Raw genomic sequence first — 11181 nt, 5'->3', positions numbered from 1 at the left:
ATATTTAATCCGTCACTTTCCGTTCATTGATAAAAACTATTTAAAATGTAACAGCCTTATATTATTAACATCGCGAAATGACATTATTTTAGTAAAGCAATCAACCAGAAAACTCTTTTTGTCATTAGAACACATAATATCAAAGCAATGAAAAATAATACTATGAAAATTGGGTTGTTTCATTTCTTAAACAAACAATTGTTTTTAATCTGTACTATATATTAACAATTACTCATTATTTTTTACTTTCAAACCTACATACAAAATTTACATTCAGAAAAAGAGTTTTCATGCAAAATAGGTTTTTTTTTAAAAATATTTCTAACATATATTTCAAATCATAATCGTACTTAATACATTCCATCATGATCAACATAGATGAATGAAAGCAATAACTTATATCCAATAAATGCGTGTATGAAATCAGCTCTAGAATAGGATATTTTCTGAAAAAACATTTGTGATATTTATCTTAATGACTACAATGGTCATAAAAACATTACCTGCTTCACTGCAAATATTTCTATCAGACCATTAATCACAGAGGAATATGCGGTATTAGAGCATTATATTAAGGCGATCTTTAGGGACCAGAACTCCATTTCTGTGCTGATCTCCTAAATTCATCATGATAAAATTCTGCTTTTATAGCCTTGACGTTGAGAAATATTTAAATGTTTATTGATGTATAAATAGTTGTTTGCGATGTGCACTTTTTTTATATTAATTTGATATAAATTTTTAGTTCGGCAACAACACGAGTCAATAGTAAGGTAATAAATTATTTGAAACGATAGATGGATTTTTATAAGTTAAGATTAAATGTAATTCCTCAGCATTAGGAAAAAAGTATGTTTAATAAAATAAATATTGAAATAAATGATTGAGTAAATAAAATAAAATATTATAGTTGTTTCTTCAAATCAGATAAAATTTCATTGTTTTCTATTGTATTTGTACTTTTTCAAGAAAATTTATTAACAAGGGTAGAAAAATTCAAATATAAAATATTTTTAAAAAGTTTTTATTTATAAATAATTGTGATGCTAATTCTTTACAGTTATATCACAAATGTAGAAATAAAAATAAATAAATGAAAATGTTTATTTTATTTAGCAAAACGAAATCAATTTATAATATTTTTTATAAACTTATTTTAAAATATTTTTACAAGTTATCCTTTATTCCTTTAAAAGTCAGTTTAAAGTATTCTTTCTAAATAATTTTGTTATTAAACAAGATTTTTTATCTAATTAAAAAAGGTTATTTTATATTATTTTTATAATATTTTTTGTAAAATTATTTTAGAACATTTTTAAAAATCATTTATTAAGTTTTTAAATCAGTTTAAAAGCTCTTTTAATGTATTTTTCTTATTTAGAAAAAAAGGCATTTTATAATACTTTTTTAAAATATTTTATAAGTTATCACTTATTCCTTTATATGTCATTTTAAAGTAATTTTATAAGTAATTTATTTAATTTATAAACCACTTTTATAAACATTTAAAAATATTTTTTTCTTCTAAATATTTTTCATATTCAGCAAAAAAGCATTTTTTCTTACTTATTATTAAAAAAGTTTTTTTTATAATATTTTTTATAAGTTATTCATTAAATTTATGAATCATTTTATAAATCATTTTAAAATATTTTTCCTAAAAAAATTTCTTTTTTAGAAAAAAGAATCATTTCATATTTTAGTGTTATTTTTTGCTTTGTTTTCTAGAACTCGTTTTAAAGGAACAAGCATTTATCAGTGGTAAGCATCTTTAAGAAGAAGAAAAGAAATTGTTTTCTATGTTGAAACTGCAGAGATTAAGTGTTTATTGAGATAAAGTATATCCTCGAAAATATAAATAATGAACTAGTCTAACAATTAAACAAAACAAAAAATATTATAATTTATTATATAAAAATAAAAAATAAAGAACTATTTTAAATTTCTCTTACCGTTTTCATTAATTATTTACATAAATCTAATCTTTTAATAAAGCTTAAATTTCTTTTTAGTAAATTATGTACGCATTAAACTTTATCGAGAAATTTTTTGCTACCTACGCATAAACTACCCTCTATCTCATACACTATTGTCCCCCTCGATACCTCCTCGAATAATTTAATGTACAAAACTGTAGGCTTGCATGCGTTTTGCAACCTTAGCCCGAGTTTCTTTTATATCATCGAAACAATAGTAGATAGAATTTTAGGAGTCATAGCACCCCATAAATACACCTGATAACTTTTACGATTCTCACGAAAGATTTTTCAAAGTGGTAACAAACATTGCGCCTCATTACACAGCTGCCAACACGGAAGTGACAGCTTTCCTTAATATTTAATACGGTAAACACCTAACCCTTAAAGTTGCACTTAATATGAATTTTGATCGCACTTAAAATTTCACATCAGAGTTGAAAGGTTTTAAGTTGTCTGTATAAAGTGATGGAAAAATCATTTTGAATTTAATTTATTCAATCAATAATTAAATAATAAAAAATAAAATTTACGACCACTCTAAATGTTCAAAAATATATAGAGTAGTATATGTTTCGATTTATCAGAAAAGGTTAAGTAAATGTGCACTACACTCTCCGATGACAACATTAAATTATTACTTACAATAGTTAATCCACCGTATATATACATATATATATATATATATATATATATATATGTATAATATATAGTAATTTGAAGTAGTAATTTGAAATAGCCAAATTCTAAAGTCAATCTGTCAGAGGAAATTTTTGAGTTTGTTAAACAAACAATAAAATTAACTTCTAGAAACTAAACTAGATTGTATATGAGAAAAATACTTAAAAATATATATATATAAAAATAAATATATAATTAAAAATATATATATATATATATATATATATATATATATATATATATATATATATATATATATATATATATATATATATATATATATATATATATATATATATATATATATATATATATATATATATATATATATATATATATATATATATATATATATATATATATATATATATATATATTTATATAGATAGATAGATATATTTGTACATAACCTCAGGTTTGTGAGCATGTCACCCTTTAGTTACCTGCATAATTGCTGCTTTAAGACATAAACATGAATTATTACACATAAAACTATATTGTTCAGAAATTTAAAAAAAATCCTTTTTATTTAACTAAACAAATCCCTTTCCTTGTGATAGCTTAGAAAAAATAATATCGTTTATTGCTATTATTAATTTTTTGTTATTATTAAAATATAATTCTAGTATAATGAAAGAAGCAAATGTAGCTGACAGAGCTTGTAGGTGAGGAAATTTCTGAAAAGGTGTTAGATTCCTTTGTTCAGATAATCCATTGAATGTGCTGTTCTTACACATCATTAATTTTAGGAGATAAATTGTCTTTCATATATGAATAAGCTGAACTAATAAATCCAGTCATAAATTATGAGCTGGTATAAACATTTATCACTTGTTAATTTGAAAAGTAGGCACTTTCTCAATTAAGTAAATGCGAAGCAATCTCTTAGAGGTCTACTTTTTGAATGCGTGGTAATTTAAATGTATTAAGGAGGATATTAAAATATTTTAAATATATGAAACTTGAAGAAATTAACTTTTGATGATTAACTGTTTTTATAAAATTTTTATTAGTGCTATGTTTAAACAGGGAGTTCTTAATTCATTGCGCTTAATATATATTTTGAAATGATTGTCAAAAATTAAGTGAAATATAAATAGAGGTAGGAAATTAATGTTTCGGTGGAGAGAAAAAAGTAGTAATATTTGACGAGTACTTATTGAGAAAGATGGTGTTAAAATATCAAAACCAGTTTGATTTTCCGGATGAAATGTGAACGTGTTTCTAATAAATATCTGTAATTTCATCTTGCAATTCAAAAGATTTTGAATCTCATTTTTTGTATATCGTAACGATTTCCCTGGTTTTGATAGCATGTTTTTTTGTTCCTGATTAAATATAAGAAGAAGGGAATAAATAACACAATAATTCATATCTGTTAACTTTAACGAATTTTGTGAAACATTTAGTAAAGAGCTTTGTGCTTTATTATTTGATTTAAAAGGGTTATATGCACAGTTATTCCATTCTTTTTTTAATCGAAACTTCATATTGACAAACATAAGGACTTTAAAACCCTGAATTTGATGCCATGAGCGAGAAAAGTTATTTTTAAATTTAAAAATGTTCCAAATTATTTTAAAAAGTTTCTTTTTTTTATTAAAACTTTTTCAGCAAAAAACGTAAAAATTGGTAGCTATGCCAAAAATAGTTCAAAAAGTAAAATAAAAACTGGATTTGTTATTAGAATTCCGTTTTTGAACAAATTTTCATTCGATTGCAAAAAACTTATTTATATTTAAGTATTTCACATGATCTTTTTTTAAACAGTTTTTTACGAAGATAATTAAACAGATTTGCAAAAAAAAACCTTTTAAAAAACACGCTTCTGCTATAGCATTAACAAAATATAAAAACAACTCCAATTACAGGTTTTTCTTTCAATCGAAAGTTCACATGGACAAACATAATGAATGCAAGTTAACTTTAGTACATAGATGCTTACAGCTAAAGTATCGCCTTAAAACAAACTATAATGAGATTCAAGACGATAGGAAAGAGGCTCTGTTTTATTTACGTAATTTAAAATTGGAAAGAATGGAAATAAATGAATGTACATCGAAAGCTTACATAAGATCTTATCCAAACAAATATTTTTAAAAAAAGAAAGTTGTATTGGGTACGTAAAACAAAAAGAAAAAAAACTAATCCAGTCTATGACTATCTTTTTTTTAAACTTAAGTAAGAAAAGAAATTGCACTTAGATTATAATTTGCATTTCTTAGAATATCCTGAATAAAATTGTTTCAAACAACATTGATTTGAAATCTTTATGATGTGAACAAGTCCCAGTTATTTACTTTATCTATGAATTTTTAAGTTGTGTCGGATATTCTGAGCTATGTAATCCCATTTTTATATCACAATTATTACAGCTTGAGTATTGATATCTGGCAAGTTTTAAGATTTTTCAGAGTAAGAGGTAAATTTTCTAAATGGATATTTTTGTGTATAATTGTGCTATTATTTTCTACCTGGCTCTTAGTTTATAACGGATCAAATTCTGTAGGTTCAATTGTAAAGTTTCTTTACAAGTCTTTCAATACAAAATTAATAAAATTTGTGGTGTATGTCTTTAGTGGTGTATATCTTTTTTAGTGGTGTATCTCTTTATTTTAATAAAATGTTGTTGTTGCTGTTGGCGTGGCCCATTAAGGCAAGTAATGCGATTATTCTTGCTTTCCAGTGGCACCTTTTATGGCCAAGAATTCAACTTCTGCTACACCCATACGTGACACCCGTTTATAGGGCGGACGCATTCATACGTCCATTCATTCATCCCCAGATCGAAATTTGGACCTGAATCAGAGAACGATCAATCTCCAATTCAGTACCCCCAGAGGTATAATTTGTTATGAGAGCATAGAGGACTTCGTGATCAGACAGATTTAACGTGCACCAGTCACTATTAACTACACGGAGAGTCTTCGGCCGGCTAGATTCGAACTCCCGTTCTCACGAGCGGAAGTTATAAAATACTTTTTTATATAAATAGGTATGTTTAAGATCTTACTTATTTAATAAATTCCGTCAAGTCTTTGCTAGTTTTTAAAAGCATAGAAAACTAGATTTTTACTAGCAATCTTTCGTATTTGTAAGCGTATTAGTATTAATTAAATTTTGGTAGAAAATTCGATTCCAGTCTTCAAATATTTCGAATATTGAAATTTAAAGAGTAGTTTTTCGTCAAAAGACAATATGGGGGTTATTCGTTTCTTGGTAGCTAGAAGCTCTATTTACCGGGCTGTTAATTAGTACGATTTTTGCAAAATACTTAATAGTGTTGTAGACAATTGGATACTTGCAATAAGAAGTAAAGTAATTATGCTTAACCATGCTATTTAAATCAGATTTAATTGGATACCTACACGTGACGTAACGAGTGTGCTTCGAACCTGATTGGGTATTGAATCGACAAAGTCACGATTTACCTAAACTGACGCGCTGGCAGGTATCTAATTAAAAACTAAAGCCTTCAGTATTCCAATTTTTCAATATTTCCAATTTTTAGTAATTTTAAAAGACTCATTTTAGAAGCCTAACCAGGAGAGTGCTGGCCTAAAGTTTCATATCTACTTTAAAATTATTTACATATAGTGGCTGGGAAAATATCTTTAAATCAACTTTACAAAATAAAGTATCATACGTTGATTCATAAGCTTAGATACCAATAGAAGAAATTTTATCTAAAAACGTGAAAAGTTTGTAGTATTTTTGTTTATTGTTCTTTTATCGCCAAATATAGTGCCAATCGATCACCAAACATAGCGGCAACTTTCCGAATTACAAGAAGACTGAAATATCAATTGTACCACTACGTTTACATTGTAAATTGTCTCTTAACTACTTTAAGAAAAATTTTATAAAGAAATAAAATTTATTGTGGATTGAAATACCATTCTCTTTGTGAATAGCTAGATGGGGCTCAAATTCCAACAATACTTAAACCTGTTTTCACAAGAAATGGTGACTGACTATTTGCTTATTATGTATTTTTATTTTGATTAACTAGCAAAATATCCGTTCTGCGTACGAAGTGAAAAAATAAACAATAATCTATTAGTACCTGAACAACTATGAAAAATCGATCACAAAACTTTTAGATAAATACCAGCACAAAAACGTTAAAATGATTCCAATGTTTTTTTTAATTTATTTATAATTATTTCTTGTCCTACTCGGTTACTTTACGTTATTAGATTAAGCAAAACATATTTTTAATAGTCAGTCTCACCAAAATAAGGACTAATTGCATTCAGTATCATCTGGCATAATGCTGTTGCTTTAGGCAACTCATGATATTTTATTTTATTTTATAACCGTTGCTGAAGAGTTCACCCAATTTTGAATTTATAAATACCAGTGTCCAACTTCGTAGCCTCGTAATTTTGAACCCAATCCAGAAGACAAGAGAACTCCTAGACCAAGTTGTGGGGAAAATCTGCATTCGTGGAAGACGTTTTGATGGAACTAACCCGCATTTTCGTTACATGGAGAGGAAAACCATGAAAACCTCCCCCGGCAAGCCTGACGACAAGGGTACTCTAACCCAGGATCCGTCAAATAATGAGGATATATTTTACGTTAGCACTGTCTGCAGTGCGAGCTGGGTGCAGAATTCGTATCGACCTGATATCGCTGGGATTTGAACCTGGTCCACCTCATTGGAAAGAGAATGCTTTTTCTCCTGAGCCACAATGACTCAGCTCATGATACTTAAAATATATCACTGTCAAGCTTCTTTCTCCTGTACTAATCTATCTATATAATAAGTATATCATAAAAATTTTAAGTATTGGTCCAGCTGTAACAGGCATTAAATTTACTCTAAAATGCGTTAAATCTATTTATGACTAGCTGAATACCCATTCTTCGTACTGGTTGAAATATAAAAGCACCAATTAATTAGTACTAAACAGCAATACAAAGTCGTGCACAAAACTTTCAGACGCTTACCGTCCCAAATAATAAAGTTAAAATGACTCCATTGTGATTTAATTATTTAAAATTATTTGTTGCAGTTTATGTATGTATAACATTTATTAAAAATAGGTTTTAAAAGCATAACTATAAACAAAATAAATACGTGGTCTCAGACAAACTAATTTGGGGAATGAAATAATAATTTGGGAATGTTTAGCTTGCTTATGTTATCACGATTACGTTGATCATTCAGGTATAACTTGGCATAACAGATATAAAGTAATAATTTTCAAGATATTTGGATCAGCTCAGAGTCTTAAGACGAAGCAACTAAGCAGTGGTTTTCTTATTTCGTAATAAATAATCCTATACAAAATAAATAATTCTAAAATAAGTAATCCTAAAATAAAAAATCCTGAAATAAATAATCCTGAAATAAAAGATTTTTCAGTGCTGTATAATTTTACCATAATTTTATATGAGCTATCAGAAGTTTAATAGAGAAGCAAAACAAAAATAGTTCTTTTCAAAAGGTGAATGTTGATATTTTGCGTGGATTATTGTGAAATAAACAAAAATGTCTTATGAGCAAAAAAGAAAAATCTGTTATAGGTATGTTTACTTGGATCGTATATCTCTTATTAAGGAACTAGATATAGAAATGGATATTATTTAAATATTTTAAGTCTTTCCAGGTTCAATAGATGTAAATACTAAACTGGTCATTAATAACAAACCCGTAATGGCCTCATATATTCTAAACAATGGTCTTAGAATGGCTTTATATTCTAGCCAAATATTTATTTTAATATAGGACCTTTATAGTTTTACAATATACCTATATATACAAATAATAAATAATGTATATATATATATATATATATATATACAGTGGAACCTCGATTAACCGAGGTTTTTGTTAACCGAGGCAATAACGAAGTCTAAGTTTTTTTCTTCTTTTTTTTTGAAACGATGCTACACCGATGGATCTCCTGTTGCTCAAAAATTGGCGCTATAGGGCAGCCCATGATAGAAATTCAGGACTTTTCGACGAAAGGTAACAGACTTTTTTAAAAGAATGTGAATTTAACAAATCAATGTATATTAAATTCTAAAAATACAATATTTTCTTGAGATTTGTGCTATTTTTGAGAACGCGTCTTTCGATATTTAACTACGTATAGTAAAAGAAAATTCCATTTTACTTTTCAAAATTTACTGCTAGAGTTGATATCCTTTTTCAATCTTTTCAGCTGTGAAATATAAGTCATATATGCTTAATTTATCATTTAAAAAACTGTTTTTTACTTTAAAAGTAGTTAAATTCGCAAGCGCGGAAGGTTTTTATGCATGGTTTTTATTAACCGAGATTTCCGATATCCGAGGTAATAGCGGTCCCAATTAGCTCGGATAATCGAGGTCTTTATATATATATATATATATATATATATATATATATATATATATATATATATATATATATATATATATATATATATATATATATATATATATGTGGGGGGGGACGGCATGAGTGGTCGTCTTTGAAAATAAGAGACAATTTACTTTAACAAAGCATATATTAAACGCTAAATTTACATAAAGATGGACGATAAACAAGCACATAAATAACACCAAAATAAATGAGTTCGTCTTCGTGAATTTAAAAGAAAAATTATTATTGCTACTCCTCTCTGGAATCCATAAGCGTCTCCTTTTTGGTAAGTTCCAAAACGCGCTCCCATGTCTTAGGGAAATTCGAAAGGGGTCTAACTTGCAGCTTACATAATCTTTTTGGATTTCTAGCTAAATCAGCTTACAGCACAGGAACTGGCACTACATATATATATATATATATATATGTAAAATAAAAAGCTTCAATTAATCTTTTTATGTTAGTTTCTTTTATAAAACTTCATCCTAATTAATTATTCTAATCGAAATACTTTTTCACCTTTTTAAAAGCCACATCCTGTTCTTAAATCTATTTTTGGCACAAGTATGCATTTAATTAAAAGAAGGACATTTTTCCCTTTGCTCTGTGTGGGAAATGCTCGATCTATTTCATGAACCAATAGCAACTACTAAGATTTCCCTCCTTCCCTAACATAAGACATTTTACGGATTTTACTTTGCAAGATTTTCTCTAACATATAACCAAGGAGCTCAACTTTTCATGTGCACTTTTTACATTTTTCTCATGACTGCACTGTCTAAAAATTAATAAATAAATTTTGTATCCTCCTTCCCGACCTATGACCTGTTTTAATCCTTCCACTCGGCAACGACGTTATAAGTCGACAGGATCAAACAGTCGGGAACGGGGTACGGGTACGTACAGTACATTAAAGATATTTAATATCTCATTTGAAAATAAATAAATCAACTTCGGAAGAGGGTACATCAAAAATATGGAATAACTTCAAATCATTTATTCAAATGGACATTTGGTAAATAAGCAGTCAAATTCTTCTTCAACTTATGGCAATAATTAATTCATCCGGAATCTTCATAAAAAAAATGAACTCTTCAAACTTTTTGTTTATTATAAATGATACCTACGCCCAGTGGAACTAAACGATCATCGGTTTTCCATATGTCTATGTTACATATTTTGTCTACGTTCCTGAGACTACTAGAAGGCTGAGCTTCAATTTCCTTCCTTGGACTGAAAAGAAAAACTGCATCAAACTCCTGATAATTAAAATGTTTTTATTGAAACCCTATCCCTTTGAGAAAGCGTTGATTTTTCCATTCTTAAGTGCTGAGCTGGATTTTATCGTCGATAAATTGTTTTCACACCCCGGAATGGTTTATGATGGTCTCCTTAGATGTTCGACATTCCCTCCCATCCACTCAGAACTCAAAGAAAAATAAGCTTCAATTTCTCCATTCAGTGTTAATTTGCAATTCATCTTAACGAAGAAACAAATTTTTTCCCTAGCAGCTCACGTCTTTGGTTTTGGAATTGTGCTCACGGAATTTCAACGTGCTTTCATCTCTGATGTTGTGGTTTTCAAAATATCTTGGACTAATTCAAACTTTTTCACGTATCCTTTGAGTTTATTTTTTTCTTACAATTCTCATAAAGCAATTTTTTAAATGATTATGATTTTAATTTTTTTCCATATTTGATGTTTCAAAGTGAAACTACTTTTGATATATTGATCGTATTTATTGTTGAATTGTTTTTTTCTTGAAATTTTTATTTTCAGTGAATTGATGGCATAAAAAATGTTTCGAGAAATTATTTTTCAAATTTATTGTTTCATGTGTTACAGCTTCTATGCTTTTTTGGTTAGTTGAATTTATATTTTTGTTTTACTGTAGTGTTTAGGATGAAGATGAAAATGCCATTAAATTTTTACTCTTCGTACTGCAACTGCAATAATTATTGAAATTTAATTTAGATATGTGAATGCAATTACGGTGTTGCAAAAATTAAATCAAGAAATGTTTGATCTAACACAAATGGTTTGAAAAATGAACCAAATACTTGTTAGAATTTGAATTGAAATGTGAAACCAGACATTAATGCTGTAGTCCATCGTTGGTAATTAGTTCATAGCTCAGTTCTAGCTCAGTAATTTCCATAAACAAA

This window comes from Parasteatoda tepidariorum, chromosome 5 (assembly GCF_982258835.1).
Source record: "Parasteatoda tepidariorum strain Cologne lab strain chromosome 5, Ptep-v5.0, whole genome shotgun sequence".
NCBI classification, from domain to species: domain Eukaryota; kingdom Metazoa; phylum Arthropoda; class Arachnida; order Araneae; family Theridiidae; genus Parasteatoda; species Parasteatoda tepidariorum.
This window is presented reverse-complemented; position numbering follows the sequence as displayed.